This window comes from Haliotis cracherodii, unplaced genomic scaffold (assembly GCF_022045235.1).
Source record: "Haliotis cracherodii isolate W230 unplaced genomic scaffold, xgHalCrac1.p SCAF_46, whole genome shotgun sequence".
NCBI classification, from domain to species: Eukaryota; Metazoa; Mollusca; class Gastropoda; order Lepetellida; family Haliotidae; genus Haliotis; species Haliotis cracherodii.
In genome coordinates this window covers 156,172-179,398 of record NW_027266304.1, presented here as the reverse complement: position 1 = coordinate 179,398, position 23,227 = coordinate 156,172, and the positions used below count along the sequence as shown (strand labels likewise).

The 23,227-nt window shown below is 43.4% G+C and overlaps 1 long non-coding RNA gene across 1 annotated transcript; it reads right to left on the bottom strand.

Annotated features, from left to right (window-relative positions):
• Positions 1-15,193: 15,193 nt before the first annotated feature.
• Positions 15,194-23,028, bottom strand: LOC139441845 (uncharacterized). Its single transcript, XR_011651686.1, has 3 exons — positions 22,936-23,028; positions 16,062-16,163; positions 15,194-15,277 (listed from the first exon to the last, which is right to left on the bottom strand). It is a non-coding gene; the product is annotated as an uncharacterized lncRNA (long non-coding RNA).
• Positions 23,029-23,227: the final 199 nt, after the last annotated feature.

The following is a 23,227-nucleotide window of genomic DNA, read 5'->3' as shown; positions in this document are numbered from 1 at the left end:
TGGAACAGGGCTGTGGATCACGCCCTGCTTCACCAAGATTGAAGACCCTCCAGTGGCCTTTGGCCCTGGAGGAGAAAAGAAATTGAATTTTATTGTCTTATATCAAGTTGATCTGTTTCAGGGACAATTTCATGTTCAGATGATGGATCTTCTGAAGGTGTTACAATGTCTGTCTGTGAGGCTGATGTGGAAACATTTGACAGAGAACGAACAGACTCGGAATGGTCATCGAGAATGATCTGTTCATCCACACAAGATAATGTTGTTTGAGATGATGTTGTTTGAGATGATGTTGTTCTCATGGTAGGTCTGGCAACAGGAACTGGAGAGGAAACTGCAGTGAATAGGTTAAGGTTGAATTAGTAGGAAGAGGCACCAACTTTTTAGCTTCAAAGTATGAAATATTGGAAGTGTGATGGATTTTTTAAATTTTTGCTTCACGCTCATATAAGGGACAGGATTTGGATGAGGCCATTCCCCATTGCAGTTAGCACACTTGATACTGTTGGAGAACTCGGAGCCCTCATGGGCTCCACCACAACGGGAACATACCGAGCTGTTACGGCAAAACTTAGCCCCATGACCAAACGTTTGACATTTGAAGCATCGGAGTGGATTTGGTACTTATACCTCCACTCCGATGTTGATGTATCCAGCTTTTATATTCTTTGGAATTGAAGAAAGTGAAAATGTAAACAGATAAGTGTTAAGTTTTGTAATTGTGCCATCATCTTTCTTTTTCGTAAATCGCTTGACAGCAATTATACCTTGACTTTCAGCTCAGCTGCAATTTCCTCCTCACTCATGTCAGAAAGACAACAAGCCCTGTGTCTGACTATGCCTCTGCAGGAGTTCAGTGTACTGTGCACTGAGACAACAACTGGTGTATTCACAAACTGTTTTAATTTCAAGACAATGTCAGATTGTTGTCTCCGTGCACATTCCACTAACAGTGAACCGCTTCGAAGTCGTGTTACGTTCTTCACCTCTCCACAGACGCCTTTAATGTCCAAGGAGATAGCAAATAGGTTCAGTTTTAAAGGTGTTTCATCAAAAGATGAGATCACAATAAACCTGGGCCACGAGTCAACAATTTCAGACGAGTCTTCATCAGACGATAAAGACTCAACATGTCTTCGTTTATTCTTTGATGAACCAGATGGAATGGGAAGATCAATGGTGTAAGTAAAGGTTTCGACATCTCTGCTCCCCACCCACCATGGAGTGTCAACAAGGACGATGGTGCAGTGGAAGCCCGCCTGCACCACCAGGGCTACAGGGATGTTATACTCCAGCAAATAGAAACTTGAATAGCTATGGAATCTGACAGAAGAAATGCCAGACTGGTTCGCCCATGACACTTTTCTGGAGAAATCAGAATTCGGAGGTTTATAATGCCAGATTGGCCCATGAGCCACCGCCTTCTGGCAAAGGACTCTGAGGCAAAATTGAAATTAACAGGATCAAGTTTATGATATATTCTGATCAAAATTAGGTTGATATATATCGAAATTATTCCATTCAAGTATTCCATGCACAGGGCAAGGCGTGACCAACCGATTGAAAGAAACGGGCCCATTCTACCACCCGTCTAGGTGAAGTTAGGCTTAAATTGGTGTGTTGGGCAAAAGGAACACCGGTTCCTGGCTCCAGTGCCCTCAACCACCAGACTCCCTTCCTCCAACGACACAGGGGCGCAACCCACGGCGAACAGGTTGCCCAATTCGGTCGCCTTTTACGACCAGCAATGGGGTGCTGTGGACACATTCTACCCCGGGTCGACACGGGGGAAGAACTATTAGCGTTACCCAGCACTCACCACGGGGAACTTGCTCTTCACGGGTGCCTACTCACATATTGTCTTCATGATTGTGAATGCCTACCTGAGTAGGAACTGCTTGTAACATCGGTAAATTAACCGTCCCGGAGCTGGAGCTACTGGTTACATTGGTAAATTGAATGTCTTGGAGTAGGATCTACTGGTAACATCGGTAAATTGACCGCCATGAAGCAGGACCTACTGGTAACATCGGTAAATTGACGGTCCTGGAGCAGGATCTACTGGTAACATCGGTAAATTGACCGCCATGAAGCAGGACCTACTGGTAACATCGGTATATTGACGGTCCTGGAGGAAGAACTGCTTGTAACATCGGTAAATTGACGGTCCTGGAGCAGGATCTACTGGTAACATCGGTAAATTGACCGCCATGAAGCAGGACCTACTGGTAACATCGGTAAATTGACGGTCCTGGAGGAAGAACTGCTTGTAACATCGGTAAATTGACGGTCCTGGAGCAGGATCTACTGGTAACATCGGTAAATTGACCGCCATGAAGCAGGACCTACTGGTAACATCGGTAAATTGACGGTCCTGGAACAGGATCTACTGGTAACATCGGTAAATTAAATGTCCTGGAGCAGGATCTACTAGTAACATCGGTAAATTGAATGTCCTGGAGCAGGATCTACTGGTAACATCGGTAAATTGACCGCCATGAAGCAGGACCTACTGGTAACATCGGTAAATTGACGGTCCTGGAACAGGATCTACTGGTAACATCGGTAAATTAAATGTCCTGGAGCAGGATCTACTAGTAACATCGGTAAATTGAATGTCCTGGAGTAGAATCTACAGGTAACATCGGTAAAGTGAACGTCCTGGAGCAGGATCTACTGGTAACATCGGTAAATTGAATGTCCTGGAGCAGGATCTACAGGTAACATCGGTAAATTGACCGCCATGAAGCAGGATCTACTGGTAACATCGGTAAATTGACGGTCCTGGAGCAGGATCTACTGGAAACATCGGTAAATTGACCGTCCTGGAGTAGGATCTACTGGTAACATCGGTAAATTGACGGTCCTGGAACAGGATCTACTGGTAACATGTCACATCTAGCTGTCGGTGTAACATGTCACTGCGTGGTGCGTGTCCACAGCTTCACATCTAGCTGTCCTTGTTACATGTCACTGCGGTGCGTGTCCACAGCTTCACATCTGACTGTCAGTGTTACATGTCACTGCGTGGTGCGTGTCCACAGCTTCACATCTGACTGTCAGTGTTACATGTCACTGCGTGGTGCGTGTCCACAGCTTCACATCTAGCTGTCAGTGTTACATGTCACTGCGTGGTGCGTGTCCACAGCTTCACATCTAGCTGTCAGTGTTACATGTCACTGCGTGGTGCGTGTCCACACCTTCACATCTAGCTGTCAGTGTTACATGTCACTGCGTGGTGCGTGTCCACAGCTTCACATCTAGCTGTCCTTGTTACATGTCACTGCGTGGTGCGTGTCCACATCTTCACATCTAGCTGTCAGTGTTACATGTCACTGCGTGGTGCGTGTCCACAGCTTCACATCTAGCTGTCAGTGTTACATGTCACTGCGTGGTGCGTGTCCACATCTTCAAAACTAGCTGTCCTTGTTACATGTCACTGCGTGGTGCGTGTCCACAGCTTCACATCTAGCTGTCCTTGTTACATGTCACTGCGTGGTGCGTGTCCACATCTTCACATCTAGCTGTCAGTGTTACATGTCACTGCGTGGTGCGTGTCCACAGCTTCACATCTAGCTGTCAGTGTTACATGTCACTGCGTGGTGCGTGTCCACAGCTTCACATCTAGCTGTCAGTGTTACATGTCACTGCGTGGTGCGTGTCCACACCTTCACATCTGACCGTCAGTGTTATATGTCACAGCGTGGTGCGTGTCCACAGCTTCACAGTGAGTGAGTGAGTGAGTGAGTGAGTGAGTGTATACTGTACCTGCCAAGCTCTACCATGGATGTCAGTAAATGCTTGTCGTAAGAGGCGACTCAGGGGATCGGGAGGTCAGACTCGCTGCATGTCATCGTATCCCAATTGCGTGGATCGATGCTCATGATGTTAATTACTGGATTTTCTGGTCCAGAATCGATTATTTACAGACCGCAGTCATATAGCTGGAATATTGCTGAGTACGGCGTTAAACAACGAACAAAACAAACAAGCAACAAATATATATTTACAGAAAAATTCCTTCTATTTTCTCGTTGTATCAAACATACATTTTCAATTAGATTACCCTTAATCTGAAATACAGCATATCGTGCAACATTTGTGGCACATTGTATGGCGACAGTGCAGTGATTTACAGGGAATCCACATAACGCCACCAGAATAAATGTCTCACAAAAAAGACTTCCATCACACTGATGGACGTGAAAGTGTGTCAAGAATGTCACCTTAACCATGGCACATGTTGCACGCGCTGCACGCGCTGACACGATCCGGGGGTGGGGATTGGTGGGGGGGGGGGGGGGGGGGGGGGTGAGGGGCTTATTGTGTTGTGTGTCGCTGCCAGACAATAGTTTGTCTTCCGGGGCCGCACAGGTGGAAGTCGGGTAACCAGAGGCACGTTTCTACAGGGCGGGGGGGGGGGGGGGGGGGGGGGGGGCGCTCTGTAGCGCTAGTATATGTAACACTGTTATCTGGATCAGTTGGGGGGAACTTTCCATGGGCAGGAAACAGAATCCTTTGTACCAAGTCCCAACAGAGCCATTCAGGGAAAACGTGTCTACAATCTGCCACGTGTTCACTACTCAGTATGTCGCTACAGTCAAGAATATTTCCATCACTGTGGAAATTGGCGAATGTTATGCCAGTATTTAAGAAAGGTGATCACGCTATCGTTTCTAACTATAGACTGATATCCCTCAATAACTGTTTAGGAAATGTGATTGAGAGAGTTGTGTTCCAACTTTAATGTTAATACTTGCATGTGACTGAGTGCCCGTGTGAGTACATGGCAGGCGGGCAAGCTGGTCACTCAGCAGTCCATCAGCTGATCACATCTTATCATCACCACGCCACACGCCACGCCACACACCACACACGCCACGCCACGCCACACGCCACCCCACGCCACACGCCACACGCCACTCACCACACCACACCACACCACACCACACCACACCACACCACACCACGCCACGCCACGCCACGCCACGCCACGCCACACGCCACTCACCACACCACACCACACCACACCACACCACACCACACCACACCACACCACACCACACCACGCCACGCCACGCCACGCCACGCCACGCCGCGCCACGCCAATCCACGTCACACGCCACGCCACGCCACACCACGCCACACGCCACGCCACACACCACACACATTTATTTATATTTGTGCATTGAGACACTTACACAACCAACATAGTCTAAAGGTAATACTCAGTCATCTATAAGCAGTCCACATAGTCTAAAGGTAATACTCAGTCATCTATAAGCAGTCCACATAGTCTAAAGGTAATAACCAATCATCTATAAACAGTCCACGTAGTCTAAAGGTAATACTCAGTCATCTATAAACAGTCCACATAGTCTAAAGGTAATACTCAGTCATCTATAAACAGTCCACATAGTCTAAAGGTAATACTCAGTCATCTATAAACAGTCCACGTAGTCTAAAGGTAATACTCAGTCATCTATAAGCAGTCCACATAGTCTAAAGGTAATACTCAGTCATCTATAAGCAGTCCACATAGTCTAAAGGTAATACTCAGTCATCTATAAGCAGCCCACATAGTCTAAAGGTAATACTCAGTCATCTATAAACAGTCCACATAGTCTAAAGGTAATACTCAGTCATCTATAAACAGTCCACATAGTCTAAAGGTAATTACCAATCATCTATAAACAGCCCACATAGTCTAAAAGTAATTACCAATCATCTATAAACAGTCCACATAGTCTAAAGGTAATACTCAGTCATCTATAAGCAGTCCACATAGTCTAAAGGTAATACTCAGTCATCTATAAACAGCCCACATAGTCTAAAAGTAATTACCAATCATCTATAAACAGCCCACATAGTCTAAAAGTAATTACCAATCATCTATAAGCAGTCCACATAGTCTAAAGGTAATACTCAGTCATCTATAAGCAGTCCACATAGTCTAAAGGTAATACTCAGTCATCTATAAACAGCCCACATAGTCTAAAGGTAATTACCAATCATCTATAAACAGTCCACATAGTCTAAAAGTAATACTCAGTCATCTATAAGCAGTCCACATAGTCTAAAGGTAATAACCAATCATCTATAAACAGCCCACATAGTCTAAAGGTAATTACCAATCATCTATAAACAGTCCACATAGTCTAAAAGTAATACTCAGTCATCTATAAGCAGTCCACATAGTCTAAAGGTAATAACCAATCATCTATAAACAGCCCACATAGTCTAAAAGTAATACTCAGTCATCTATAAACAGTCCACATAGTCTAAAGGTAATACTCAGTCATCTATAAACAGTCCACATAGTCTAAAGGTAATACTCAGTCATCTATAAACAGTCCACATAGTCTAAAAGTAATAACCAATCATCTATAAACAGCCCACATGGTCTAAAAGTAATAACCAATTATCTATAAACAGTCCACATAGTCTAAAGGTAATACTCAGTCATCTATAAACAGTCCACATAGTCTAAAGGTAATAACCAATCATCTATAAACAGTCCACATAGTCTAAAGGTAATACTCAGTCATCTATAAACAGTCCACATAGTCTAAAGGTAATAACCAATCATCTATAAACAGTCCACATAGTCTAAAGGTAATAACCAATCATCTATAAACAGTCCACATAGTCTAAAGGTAATACTCAGTCATCTATAAACAGTCCACATAGTCTAAAGGTAATAACCAATCATCTATAAACAGTCCACATAGTCTAAAGGTAATACTCAGTCATCTATAAACAGTCCACATAGTCTAAAGGTAATAACCAATCATCTATAAACAGCCCACATAGTCTAAAGGTAATAACCAATCATCTATAAACAGTCCACATAGTCTAAAGGTAATAACCAATCATCTATAAACAGTCCACATAGTCTAAAGGTAATACTCAGTCATCTATAAACAGTCCACATAGTCTAAAGGTAATACTCAGTCATCTATAAACAGTCCACATAGTCTAAAGGTAATAACCAATCATCTATAAACAGTCCACATAGTCTAAAGGTAATAACCAATCATCTATAAACAGTCCACATAGTCTAAAGGTAATAACCAATCATCTATAAACAGTCCACATAGTCTAAAGATAATAACCAATCATCTATAAACAGTCCACATAGTCTAAAGGTAATAACCAATCATCTATAAACAGTCCACATAGTCTAAAGGTAATAACCAATCATCTATAAACAGTCCACATAGTCTAAAGGTAATAACCAATCATCTATAAACAGTCCACATAGTCTAAAGGTAATACTCAGTCATCTATAAGCAGTCCACATAGTCTAAAGGTAATAACCAATCATCTATAAACAGTCCACATAGTCTAAAAGTAATAACCAATCATCTATAAACAGTCCACATAGTCTAAAGGTAATAACCAATCATCTATAAACAGTCCACATAGTCTAAAGGTAATAACCAATCATCTATAAACAGTCCACATAGTCTAAAGGTAATAACCAATCATCTATAAACAGTCCACATAGTCTAAAGGTAATAACCAATCATCTATAAACAGTCCACATAGTCTAAAGGTAATAACCAATCATCTATAAACAGTCCACATAGTCTAAAGGTAATAACCAATCATCTATAAACAGTCCACATAGTCTAAAGGTAATAACCAATCATCTATAAACAGTCCACATAGTCTAAAGGTAATACTCAGTCATCTATAAGCAGTCCACATAGTCTAAAGGTAATAACCAATCATCTATAAACAGTCCACATAGTCTAAAAGTAATAACCAATCATCTATAAACAGTCCACATAGTCTAAAGGTAATAACCAATCATCTATAAACAGTCCACATAGTCTAAAGGTAATAACCAATCATCTATAAACAGCCCACATAGTCTAAAGGTAATAACCAATCATCTATAAACAGTCCACATAGTCTAAAGGTAATAACCAATCATCTATAAACAGCCCACATAGTCTAAAGGTAATAACCAATCATCTATAAACAGCCCATATGGTCTACAGATAATAACCAATCAAATACAAAGAACAATGAGTGTAGACCAGGTGCTGGGGAGTGTGGACAAAGAACAACGATAACGACTGGCCACATGATCAGGTGCTGGGGAGTGTGGACAAAGAACAACGATAACGACTGGCCACTTGATCAGGTGCTGGGGAGTGTGGACAAAGAACAACGATAACGACTGGCCACATGATCAGGTGCTGGGGAGTGTGGACAAAGAACAACGATAACGACTGGCCACATGATCAGGTGCTGGGGAGTGTGGACAAAGAACAACGATAACGACTGGCCACTTGATCAGGTGCTGGGGAGTGTGGACAAAGAACAACGATAACGACTGGCCACTTGATCAGGTGCTGGGGAGTGTGGACAAAGAACAACGATAACGACTGGCCACATGATCAGGTGCTGGGGAGTGTGGACAAAGAACAACGATAACGACTGGCCACTTGATCAGGTGCTGGGGAGTGTGGACAAAGAACCACAATGACGACTGGCCACTTGATCAGGTGCTGGGGAGTGTGGACAAAGAACAACAATAACGACTGGCCACTTGATCAGGTGCTGGGGAGTGTGGACAAAGAACCACAATAACGACTGGCCACTTGATCAGGTGCTGGGGAGTGTGGACAAAGAACAACGATAACGACTGGCCACTTGATCAGGTGCTAGGGAGTGTAGACAAAGAACAACAATAACGACTGGCCACTTGATCAGGTGCTGGGGAGTGTGGACAAAGAACAACAATAACGACTGGCCACTTGATCAGGTGCTAGGGAGTGTGGACAAAGAACCACAATAACGACTGGCCACTTGATCAGGTGCTGGGGAGTGTGGACAAAGAACTACAATAACGACTGGCCACTTGATCAGGTGCTGGGGAGTGTGGACAAAGAACAACGATAACGACTGGCCACATGATCAGGTGCTAGGGAGTGTGGACAAAGAACAACGATAACGACTGGCCACTTGATCAGGTGCTGGGGAGTGTGGACAAAGAACCACAATGACGACTGGCCACTTGATCAGGTGCTGGGGAGTGTGGACAAAGAACAACAATAACGACTGGCCACTTGATCAGGTGCTGGGGAGTGTGGACAAAGAACAACGATAACGACTGGCCACTTGATCAGGTGCTGGGGAGTGTGGACAAAGAACAACGATAACGACTGGCCACTTGATCAGGTGCTAGGGAGTGTAGACAAAGAACAACAATAACGACTGGCCACTTGATCAGGTGCTGGGGAGTGTGGACAAAGAACAACGATAACGACTGGCCACTTGATCAGGTGCTGGGGAGTGTAGACAAAGAACAACAATAACGACTGGCCACTTGATCAGGTGCTGGGGAGTGTGGACAAAGAACTACAATAACGACTGGCCACATGATCAGGTGCTGGGGAGTGTGGACAAAGAACAACGATAACGACTGGCCACTTGATCAGGTGCTAGGGAGTGTGGACAAAGAACAACAATAACGACTGGCCACTTGATCAGGTGCTGGGGAGTGTGGACAAAGAACTACAATAACGACTGGCCACATGATCAGGTGCTGGGGAGTGTGGACAAAGAACAACAATAACGACTGGCCACTTGATCAGGTGCTAGGGAGTGTGGACAAAGAACAACAATAACGACTGGCCACTTGATCAGGTGCTGGGGAGTGTGGACAAAGAACAACGATAACGACTGGCCACATGATCAGGTGCTAGGGAGTGTGGACAAAGAACAACGATAACGACTGGCCACGTGATCAGGTGCTGGGGAGTGTGGACAAAGAACCACAATGACGACTGGCCACTTGATCAGGTGCTGGGGAGTGTGGACAAAGAACAACAATAACGACTGGCCACTTGATCAGGTGCTAGGGAGTGTAGACAAAGAACAACAATAACGACTGGCCACTTGATCAGGTGCTGGGGAGTGTGGACAAAGAACAACAATAACGACTGGCCACTTGATCAGGTGCTAGGGAGTGTGGACAAAGAACCACAATAACGACTGGCCACTTGATCAGGTGCTGGGGAGTGTGGACAAAGAACTACAATAACGACTGGCCACTTGATCAGGTGCTGGGGAGTGTGGACAAAGAACAACGATAACGACTGGCCACATGATCAGGTGCTAGGGAGTGTGGACAAAGAACAACGATAACGACTGGCCACTTGATCAGGTGCTGGGGAGTGTGGACAAAGAACCACAATGACGACTGGCCACTTGATCAGGTGCTGGGGAGTGTGGACAAAGAACAACAATAACGACTGGCCACTTGATCAGGTGCTGGGGAGTGTGGACAAAGAACAACGATAACGACTGGCCACTTGATCAGGTGCTGGGGAGTGTGGACAAAGAACAACGATAACGACTGGCCACTTGATCAGGTGCTAGGGAGTGTAGACAAAGAACAACAATAACGACTGGCCACTTGATCAGGTGCTGGGGAGTGTGGACAAAGAACAACGATAACGACTGGCCACTTGATCAGGTGCTGGGAAGTGTAGACAAAGAACAACAATAACGACTGGCCACTTGATCAGGTGCTGGGGAGTGTGGACAAAGAACTACAATAACGACTGGCCACATGATCAGGTGCTGGGGAGTGTGGACAAAGAACAACGATAACGACTGGCCACTTGATCAGGTGCTAGGGAGTGTGGACAAAGAACAACAATAACGACTGGCCACTTGATCAGGTGCTGGGGAGTGTGGACAAAGAACTACAATAACGACTGGCCACATGATCAGGTGCTGGGGAGTGTGGACAAAGAACAACAATAACGACTGGCCACTTGATCAGGTGCTAGGGAGTGTGGACAAAGAACAACAATAACGACTGGCCACTTGATCAGGCGCTGGGGAGTGTGGACAAAGAACTACAATAACGACTGGCCACATGATCAGGTGCTGGGGAGTGTGGACAAAGAACAACAATAACGACTGACCACTTGATCAGGTGCTGGGGAGTGTGGACAAAGAACAACGATAACGACTGGCCACTTGATCAGGTGCTGGGGAGTGTGGACAAAGAACCACAATAACGACTGGCCACTTGATCAGGTGCTAGGGAGTGTGGACAAAGAACTACAATAACGACTGGCCACTTGATCAGGTGCTGGGGAGTGTGGACAAAGAACAACAATAACGACTGGCCACTTGATCAGGTGCTAGGGAGTGTGGACAAAGAACAACAATAACGACTGACCACTTGATCAGGTGGTAGGGAGTGTGGACAAAGAACAACAATAACGACTGGCCACTTGATCAGGTGCTAGGGAGTGTGGACAAAGAACAACAATAACGACTGACCACTTGATCAGGTGGTAGGGAGTGTGGACAAAGAACCACAATAACGACTGGCCACTTGATCAGGTGCTAGGGAGTGTAGACAAAGAACAACAATAACGACTGGCCACATGATCAGGTGGTAGGGAGTGTGGACAAAGAACAACGATAACGACTGGCCACTTGATCAGGTGCTGGGGAGTGTGGACAAAGAACAACAATAACGACTGGCCACTTGATCAGGTGCTAGGGAGTGTGGACAAAGAACAACAATAACGACTGGCCACTTGATCAGGTGCTGGGGAGTGTGGGCAAAGAACTACAATAACGACTGGCCACATGATCAGGTGCTGGGGAGTGTGGACAAAGAACAACAATAACGACTGACCACTTGATCAGGTGGTAGGGAGTGTGGACAAAGAACCACAATAACGACTGGCCACTTGATCAGGTGCTGGGGAGTGTAGACAAAGAACAACAATAACGACTGGCCACATGATCAGGTGCTAGGGAGTGTGGACAAAGAACAACGATAACGACTGGCCACATGATCAGGGGCTAGGGAGTGTGGACAAAGAACAACAATAACGACTGGCCACTTGATCAGGTGCTAGGGAGTGTAGACAAAGAACAACAATAACGACTGGCCACTTGATCAGGTGCTAGGGAGTGTGGACAAAGAACCACAATAACGACTGGCCACTTGATCAGGTGCTGGGGAGTGTGGACAAAGAACAACAATAACGACTGGCCACTTGATCAGGTGCTAGGGAGTGTGGACAAAGAACAACGATAACGACTGGCCACTTGATCAGGTGCTAGGGAGTGTGGACAAAGAACAACGATAACGACTGGCCACTTGATCAGGGGCTAGGGAGTGTGGACAAAGAACAACGATAACGACTGGCCACTTGATCAGGGGCTAGGGAGTGTGGACAAAGAACCACAATAACGACTGGCCACTTGATCAGGTGGTAGGGAGTGTAAACAAAGAACAATGATAACGACTGGCCACTTGATCAGGTGGTAGGGAGTGTAAACAAAGAACAACGATAACGACTGGCCACATGATCAGGTGGTAGGGAGTGTGGACAAAGAACCACAATAACGACTGGCCACTTGATCAGGTGCTAGGGAGTGTGGACAAAGAACAACAATAACGACTGTCCACTTGATCAGGGGCTAGGGAGTGTGGACAAAGAACAACAATAACGACTGGCCACTTGATCAGGGGCTAGGGAGTGTGGACAAAGAACAACAATAACGACTGGCCACTTGATCAGGGGCTAGGGAGTGTGGACAAAGAACCATTTTATTTCACAGTGATGCTGACTGGAGAGTGTGTAGATTGTCGTGACGCAGTGTGAATCTGGTGATTGTGAAGTAACCAGCTGCTTCCTGCCCAGTGTGACGTTAGTCTTGTGATCAATACACTGTCAGTTCACTGTCAGGGCCTGAGACGGTTTGGATGGATGCAATCACGGCACCGTTCCTCAGTCTGGCACCGACATGCCAGTGTTCCCGGTGCGGAGACCCTCCCCCCAACTGCACACTACATCGTCCACGTTGTCGTCGGTAATGCGACGACAGCAGTTCTGCACTCCGTTCACTTGGCTGGTACCACTGTTCAGCCATGTGGGCCAGGTTTTGTAGGTTGGGTATGACATGACGTGCGGCAAAGTCAGCTACCTACGCACCTGCACATGAGTGGGATGTATAGTGTAAAGTAAAGTATAGTGTAAAGTAAAGTATAGTGTAAAGTTAAGTATAGTGTAAAGTATAGTGTAAAGTAAAGTATAGTGTTAAGTTAAGTATAGTGTAAAGTATTGTGTAAAGTGAAGTATAGTGTAAAGTAAAGTATAAAATAAAAGTGTAAATTATCGTGTGAAGTGTAAGGTAAAGTAAAGTTTAGTTTAAAGTATTGTGTAAAGTATTGTGTAAAGTGTAAGGTAAAGTAAAGTATAGTGTAAAGTATTGTGTAAAGTGTAAGGTAAAGTAAAGTATAGTGTAAAGTAAATTGTAAAGTAAAGTATAGTGTAAAGTTAAGTATAGTGTAAAGTAAATAATAGTGTAAAGTATAGTGTAAAGTAAAGTATATTGTAATGTAAAGTATAGTGTAAAGTTAAGTTTAAACTAAAGTTTAGTGTAAAGTAAAGTATAGTGTAAAGTAAAGTATAGTGTAAAGTTAAGTATAGTGTAAACTAAAGTATAGTGTAAAGTAAAGGATAGTGTAAAGTATAGTGTAAAGTAAAGTATAGTGTAAAGAAAAGTATCGTGTAAAGTAAACTGAAGTGTAAAGTTAAGTGTAAACTAAAGTTTAGTGTAAAGTTAGGGATAGTGTAAAGTAAAGTATAGTGTAAAGTAAAGTGTAGTGTAAAGTAAAGTGTAAAATAAATTATAGTGTAAAGTGTTTAGCATAGTGTAAAGTAAAGTATAGCATAAAGAAAAGTATAGTTTAAAGTAAAGTATAGTGCAAAGTAAAGTATAGTGTAAAGTATAGTGTTAAGTATAGTGTAAAGTAAAGTATAGTGTAAAGTATAGTGTTAAGTAAAGTATAGTGTAAAGTAAAGTATAGTGTAAAGTAGAGTATAGTGTAAAGTAAAGTATAGTGTAAAGTGTAGTGTAAAGTAAAGTATAGTGTAAAGTGTAAACTAAATTTAATGTAAAGTAAGGGATAGTGTAAAGTGTTTAGCATAGTGTAAATTTAAGTGTAAAGTAAAGTATAGTGTAAAGTTTAGTGTAAAGTAAAGTATAGTGTAAAGTAAAGTATAGTGTAAAGTAAAGTATAGTGTAAAGTATAGTGTAAAGTAAAGTATAGTGTTAAGTATAGTGTAAAGTATAGTGTAAAGTAAAGTATAGTGTAAAGTAAAGTATAGTGTAAAGTAAAGTATAGTGTAAAGTATAGTGTAAAGTAAAGTATAGTGTAAAGTAAAGTATAGTGTAAAGTAAAGTATAGTGTAAAGTATAGTGTAAAGTAAAGTATAGTGTTAAGTATAGTGTAAAGTATAGTGTAAAGTAAAGTATAGTGTAAAGTGTAGTGTAAAGTAAAGTATAGTGTAAAGTTAAGTTAAGTGTAAACTAAATTTAGTGTAAAGTAAGGGATAGTGTAAAGTGTATAGCATAGTGTAAAGTAAAGTATAGCGTAAAGTATATTTTCTGTTTCGATGGTGAACTGTACTCGGGGGTGTTGTTGGTTAAGATGTTGTAGTAGCAGGTTGGGTTTTGGTCTTGTTTGAGGATGACAAAGGTGTCGTCAACTTTCCTGTACCAGCAAATAGGTTGGATAGGTGAAGTTGCGAGGGCTTGTTGTTGGAAGTGGGTCATGTAGATTTCAGTTAGGATAGGAGACAGTGGGGATCCCATGGGTAGGCCGTGTATCTGCTGATGGTACTCGTCGCCCCAGGTGAAGTATGTGGTGGAGATACAGGCGGTGGTGGGGGCGATGATGGATTCAGTGGTTAGGCTGGTTAGGCTCTCTCCTATCCTTACTGCAGGAAACAAAATAAGAATGGCAGACATTGAAAGGGGTTGACCATATGATATTTTCTGGGGCGGGTCGGGTCCTGGAATTTTATCGAAAAAATATATTGTCACCGAAAATTCTTGACAAAAATAATTCCGGTTCAGACTGGTGAAAAAAATGCCTGCCACAAAAATGACATAGATCTAGATGCAAGGTGCTTATCTTCAGGCTCATAGAGTTAAATAAAATCATATATCTGATTTTGTAGCTGTGACAGAAAATATATGTAATCTCTTTAGAAAAGTTCTAGGTCCCCACATCCTTGAATATTAAATGGTCGGCCTCTAATCAAGTCTATATAGAATACTTCAACTTTCAGTCTTGCGACGTCACCATTCAACAAAGAACTCCAAGACACATTTGTGTTGACATTTTAATATTTTTAGATAATTGAAAATTTATACACTTTTCGAAATTATTGTATGCCAGAATCTTCTTTCTTTGGTGTTCACTTCCACTTCCCTGAAATACAAACAGCTTATTAAATCTCGGGCAGGTATTTGAAAGATACTATATGACGAGAAACATTTATTTGGAGCAGGGCTGTTACGATTCACTCGCATATTCGGTGAATCGAACCGAAACCATTCATGAATTGAATTCGTTATTCATGGCCACTAGAATCAAATATTTATGAATATGCTATCATATATATTTACATACCCTGTACCTAAAAATATCCATAACAACATATCATATGCATAGATTCTTTCAATGACAACACTCTAATAATATTTAATTTGATAGTATTGTTTTCACTGGTCATTGTCGCATTTGAGCAGATACTAGATCCTGGATAAGTGCAGTATATAAATGTATAATTCATTAATAAACAAACCATGTCAAAATAAATTATGTTGTTATTGTTTCACTGAATATAATAAATAATACATAAACTGCTGACTTGTTATTGTAATTGTTAATTAATATCCGTATTCGTTACCCTATATTCGTGATATGAATCGTATTCGCCTCATAGTGTATTCGTTGCAGCCCTAATTTGGAGATAAAGCTTTATCAATGTTCAAACAATAATGTATAATGCAAGTGTCTGATGGAAACAAATTTTAACATTCATTCAGAGACATCAAGAATAAGGTTGAATACAAAAGGTGGTACGAGCATAGATTTATATAAATAGATCTACATTCTTAGCATTCATTTAAAGCAAACAAACAAAAAACACACAAAAACCAATTAACATGGATATAGACAATGGAATGTAACTGTAAACATTTGTACTTACGTTAACATAATTCACAGCCCAGGGTTTATTTGGTGTGTTCCTCAGTAATTCAACATTCTTGATTTTATCTCCTGGAATGGTCGTGTAACATTTTCCCCCTTGCTGCAACGAAAACATATAAAAAAGTCAAAACTAGAACTATATTCAATAAGCATGCATTTAAATCTATAGTCTATCCAAAAACATACATTGTATAATTGCCTAAAATGTAGGAAAAACTGTAAATCTAAAGCCCCCATGAATAACGTCCGATCGGAAATATCTCAGGCTACAGATATAAGTAACAAAATTATGAGTACCATCATAAAACAAACACCTAATGTCATTAATTTTTCCATATACACAAACCGGTCAGACAAACCAGTGATTGTTATAGTGAGCCACGTCTCACAACCTCTGTCAGAGTACAATGACACACAATGATGTTAGTACAAACACGGTTTGTTGGGGACCTTTTCTCAACCGGGATCCAAACGAGAACAGATATATTAGAGAGGCATTGTAAATAATTACGACTCACATCTTCATCGCTGCCCTGTTTATATAGCTACAGTACGATTTCGTAGCGAGCACTGGATCTTACTCGTTCAGTTTTCGATCACCATCCCATTGTCAAAAAGTTTCAGAGAACCAAGTATCATATGAAATGTATTTGTTACTACGTTTATTAACATAATACAGTTCAATATCGTTAAATATAATTCTGTAGTGTGGTAGCCTATGTGGCAACATATTGAGATCGAAAACCGAACGAATATGGTTGCTATCAATTGCATTGTATTTTTCATTGGTGCACATTGGCTACACCAAGATAATCAACAAACGATGACCAACTCACTGACAATATATGGTGATATTTAACTTTTGACTATCTACTAGCTTATCATCACCAGCGAGGACAATACCGCAAACACCCCGTTATAGCGCGCGACGAGAGACTCGTTTTACTTTTGCTCGTTTTCATTAGAAAATATAGATCTAGTTATCGGAAAATGATGAACTGATTCTTTTTTTTTGTTGAAATATTAAAAATATACATGATGAGCGCCTTGCTAAAATAAACTTTATCAATCAACCGTGATCACGGCTATTAGATACCCCTGCCTACCATCAACTCATCACCTGCTCCAACCATCAATCAACTGTGATCACGGCTATTAGATACCCCTGCCTACCATCACCTCATCACAGGCTCCAACCATCAATCAACCGTGATCACGGCTATTAGATACCCCTGTACCATCAACTCATCACCTCTGTACCATCAACTCATCACAGGCTCCAACCATCAATCAACCGTGATCACGGCTATTAGATACCCCTGTCTACCGTCAACTCATCACAGGCTCCAACCATTAATCAACCGTGATCACGGCTATTAGATATCCCTACCTACCATCAACTCATCAAAGACTCCAACCATCAATCAACCGTGATCACGGCTATTAGATACCCCTGTACCATCAACTCATCATAGGCTCCAACCATTAATCAACCGTGATCACGGCTATTAGATACCCCTGCCTACCGTCAACTCATCAAAGACTCCAACCATCAATCAACCGTGATCACGGCTATTAGATACCCCTGTACCATCAACTCATCACAGGCTCCAACCATCAATCAACCGTGATCACGGCTATTAGATACCCCTGCCTACCGTCAACTCATCAAAGACTCAATCCATTAATCAACCGTGATCACGGCTATTAGATACGCCTGTGCCATCAAATCACAGACTCCAACCATCAATCAACCGTGATCACGGCTATTAGATACCCCTGCCTACCATCAACTCATCACCCCTGTACCATCAACTCATCACCTGCTGCAACCATCAATCAACTGTGATCACGGCTATTAGATACCCCTGCCTACCATCACCTCATCACAGGCTCCAACCATCAATCAACCGTGATCACGGCTATTAGATACCCCTGCCTACCGTCAACTCATCACAGGCTCCAACCATCAATCAACCGTGATCACGGCTATTAGATAACCCTGTACCATCAACTCATCACAGGCTCCAACCATCAATCAACCGTGATCACGGCTATTAGATAACCCTGTACCATCAACTCATCACAGGCTCCAACCATCAATCAACTGTGATCACGGCTATTAGATAACCCTGTACCATCAACTCATCACAGGCTCCAACCATCAATCAACTGTGATCACGGCTATAAGATAACCCTGTACCATCAACTTATCACAGGCTCCAACCATCAATCAACCGTGATCACGGCTATTAGATACCCCTGTACCATCACCTCATCACAGGCTCCAACCATCAATCATCCGTGATCACGGCTATTAGATACCCCTGTACCATCAACTCATCACCTCTGTACCATCAACTCATCACCTGCTCCAACCATCAATCAACCGTGATCACGGCTATTAGATACCCCTGCCTACCATCACCTCATCAAAGACTCCAACCATTAATCAACCGTGATCACGGCTATTAGATACGCCTGTGCCATCAAATCACAGACTCCAACCATCAATCAACCGTGATCACGGCTATTAGATACCCCTGTACCATCAACTCATCACCCCTGTACCATCAACTCATCACCTGCTCCAACCATCAATCAACTGTGATCACGGCTATTAGATACCCCTGCCTACCATCAACTCATCACCGGCTCCAACCATCAATCAACCGTGATCACGGCTATTAGATAACCCTGTACCATCAACTCATCACAGGCTCCAACCATCAATCAACCGTGATCACGGCTATTAGATAACCCTGTACCATCAACTCATCACAGGCTCCAATCAGTCCTAATCCTTTTGTTACACTACTGGCTTAACATGTCATGGTGTTCTTGTGTCATGGTGTTCACGTGTCATGGTGTTCACGTGTCATGTGTTCACGTGTCATAGTGTTCACGTCTCATGGTTCACATGTCGTGTTGTTCTCATGTCGTGGTGTTCTCATGTGGTGTTCACATGTCGTGGTGTTCACATGTCGTGGTGTTCTCATGTCGTGGTGTTCACATGTCGTGGTGTTCTCATGTCGTGGGGTTCACATGTCGTGGGGTTCACATATCGTGGTGTTCTCATGTCGTGGTGTTCTCATGTCGTGGGGTTCACATGTCGTGGGGTTCACATGTCATGGTGTTCACGTGTTATGGTGTTCACATGTCGTGGTGTTCACATGTCATTGTGTTCACATGTCGTGGTGTTCACCTGTCGTGGTGTTTACCTTATGTCAACCCTTCTGTGTGTCTACAGGCTTTTCCACTCCAGTGTAACTACACCCCAATCTACTCCACTGTAACTACACCCCAATCTACTCCACTGTAACAACACCCCAATGTACTCCACTGTAACAACACCCCAATCTACTCCACTGTAACAACACCCCAATGTGCTCCACTGTAACAACACCCCAATCTACTCCACTGTAACAACACCCCAATCTACTCCACTGTAACAACACCCCAATCTACTCCACTGTAACAACACCCCAATCTACTCCACTGTAACAACACCCCAATCTACTCCACTGTAACAACACCCCAATCTACTCCACTGTAACAACACCCCAATCTACTCCACTGTAACAACACCCCAATCTACTCCACTGTAACAACACCCCAATCTACTCCACTGTAACAACACCCCAATCTACTCCACTGTAACAACACCCCAATGTGCTCCACTGTAACAACACCCCAATCTACTCCACTGTAACAACACCCCAATCTACTCCACTGTAACAACACCCCAATCTACTCCACTGTAACAACACCCCAATCTACTCCACTGTAACAACACCCCAATCTACTCCACTGTAACAACACCCCAATCTACTCCACTGTAACAACACCCCAATCTACTCCACTGTAACAACACCCCAATCTACTCCACTGTAACAACACCCCAATCTACTCCACTGTAACAACACCCCAATCTACTCCACTGTAACAACACCCCAATCTACTCCACTGTAACAACACCCCAATCTACTCAACTGTAACAACACCCCAATCTACTCCACTGTAACAACACCCCAATCTACTCCACTGTAACTACACCCCAATCTACTCCACTGTAACAACACTGTGTCGTACCTAGACATGTGCTTGTTAACCACGCTCTGTACATCACGTGCTTGATAACCTACGCAGAAACGTCGCTCCTATGTGTAACAAAGAAGTTGTTTATAAATATGTAATCCTTACTTAATGTCAACATTACATGGATAACAGTCCAATATAACACCACACAGACTACAGTCAACAGGCACAGTCAACAATGTCAGCGACTTAGATAACAGTAAAATATAACAAAATGCCTGGAATGACATACACAATCCGTGAGCATCCCACACCTTTCTCGTGTTTATTACATAGTTTAAAAACTCTTCTGCAGTTTCTGCACGGAGTGGCAAAGTCAAAACAAGGTAATTTGACCAAGACGTTTAACTTAAGCTTCAGATAAATTAGTATTAATGATTTTGTGTCGTTGAAAACCCATCAAATAGCCAACCCCTTCCACTGATTTACCCACCTGAACCAGAAATAAAGGAGACCAGTGAGACTGCCTCATCATATTTAGATCAGAGTGACAAAACACTCTCCACATGACTGTATGACAAGAGGGATGTATGACAAGAGGGATGTATGACAAGAGGGATGCATGATAAGATGGATCTATGACAAGAGGGATGCATGACAAGAGGGATGTATGACAAGAGGGATGTATGACAAGAGGGATGTATGACAAGAATTATGTATGACAAGTTCGGTGTATGACAAGAGGGATGTATGACAAGAGGGATGTATGATAAGATGGATCTATGACAAGAGGGATGTATGACAAGAGGGATGTATGACAAGAGGGATGTATGAGAAGAGGGGTGTATGACAAGAGGGATGTATGACAAGAGGGATGTATGACAAGAGGGATGTATGACAAGATGGATCTATGACATGAGGGATGTATGACAAGAGGGATGTATGACAAGAATTATGTATGACAAGTTCGGTGTATGACAAGAGGGATGTATGACAAGAGGGATGTATGACAAGAGGGATGTATGACAAGATGGATCTATGACATGAGGGATGTATGACAAGAGGGATGTATGACAAGAGGGATGTATGACAAGAGGGATGTATGACAAGAGGGATGTATGATAAGATGGATCTATGACAAGAGGGATGTATGACAAGAGGGATGTATGAGAAGAGGGGTGTATGACAAGAGGGATGTATGACAAGAGGGATGTATGACAAGAGGGATGTATGACAAGATGGATCTATGACATGAGGGATGTATGACAAGAGGGATGTATGACAAGAATTATGTATGACAAGTTCGGTGTATGACAAGAGGGATGTATGACAAGAGGGATGTATGACAAGGGGGATGTATGACAAGGGTTATGTTTGACAAGTTCGGTGTATGACAAGAGGGATATATGACAAGAGGGATGTATGATATGATGGATCTATGACAAGAGGGATGCATGACAATTGGGATGTATAACAAGAGGGATGCAGGACAAGAGAGATATATGACAAGAGGGGTGTTTGACAAGAGGGATGTATGACAAGAGGGATGTGTGACAAGAGGGATGTATGACAAGAGGGATGTATGACAAGAGGGATATAATACTCTACCAACACACACCTTCATGCCACACTGATACTCCACCCCCGCTACCACACACACCTTCATGCCACAATGACGCTCCACCCCCGCTACCACACACACCTTCATGCCACAATGACGCTCCACCCCCGCTACCACACACACCTTCATGCCACAGTGACGCTCCACCCCCGCTACCACACACACCTTCATGCCACAATGACGCTCCACCCCCGCTACCACACACACCTTCATGCCACACTGATACTCCACCCCCGCTACCACACACACCTTCATGCCACAATGACGCTCCACCCCCGCTACCACACACACCTTCATGCCACAGTGACGCTCCACCCCCGCTACCACACACACCTTCATGCCACAGTGACGCTCCACCCCCGCTACCACACACACCTTCATGCCACACTGATACTCCACCCCCGCTACCACACATACCCTCAAGTCACACTGACCTCCCACCCCAACCACCACACATACCCTCAAATCACACTGACCTCCCACCCCAACCACCACACATACCTTCAAATCACACTGACCTCCCACCCCAACCACCACACATACCCTCAAGTCACACTGACCTCCCACCCCAACCACCACACATACCCTCAAGTCACACTGATACTCCACCCCAACCACCACACATACCCTCAAGTCACACTGACCTCCCACCCCAACCACCACACATACCCTCAAGTCACACTGACCTCCCACCCCAACCACCACACATACCCTCAAGTCACACTGACCTCCCACCCCAACCACCACACATACCCTCAAGTCACAGGGACCTCCCACCCCAACCACCACACATACCCTCAAGTCACACTGATACTCCACCCCAACCACCACACATACCCTCAAGTCACACTGACCTCCCACCCCAACCACCACACATACCCTCAAGTCACACTGATACTCCACCCCAACCACCACACATACCCTCAAGTCACACTGACCTCCCACCCCAACACCACACATACCCTCAAGTCAAACTGACCTCCCACCCCAACCACCACACATACCCTCAAGACTAAAGGGCTGTGTAGCTCGATTGTTTTGTATAACTGTATTCTGTATAAACTGTATTTGACATTATTGTATAAGTTATTATATATCTGTACGGAAAAAAGGTATTGTATAACTGGACTGAAAAAATGTATTATAAAACTATAGTATTATATAACGACTTGGGAGGTAACTGTTATACAATACACCCTATATCGCAACTTACACGTGGGTATGTTCACATCCCTTTAAGCACGCTCTGTTGCTTCTTCCAGGTGCGTATGGTCACGTGACAGTCACTACATAACCAACCACACGAAGTTGGTACTGTCAGGTATGGTCACGTGACCATCACTATCTTGGTACGTACAAGCCAGCTAGTATGGTCACATGAGCGTCACCACGCAAACATGCCGTCACATGACCTTATCTTGTTCGAATTTGTATTTTCTGCACCAGGTCACGTGACAGTCATGATACATGTTGATCTCGCTCTTTGTTTATTTCCAGATAACACA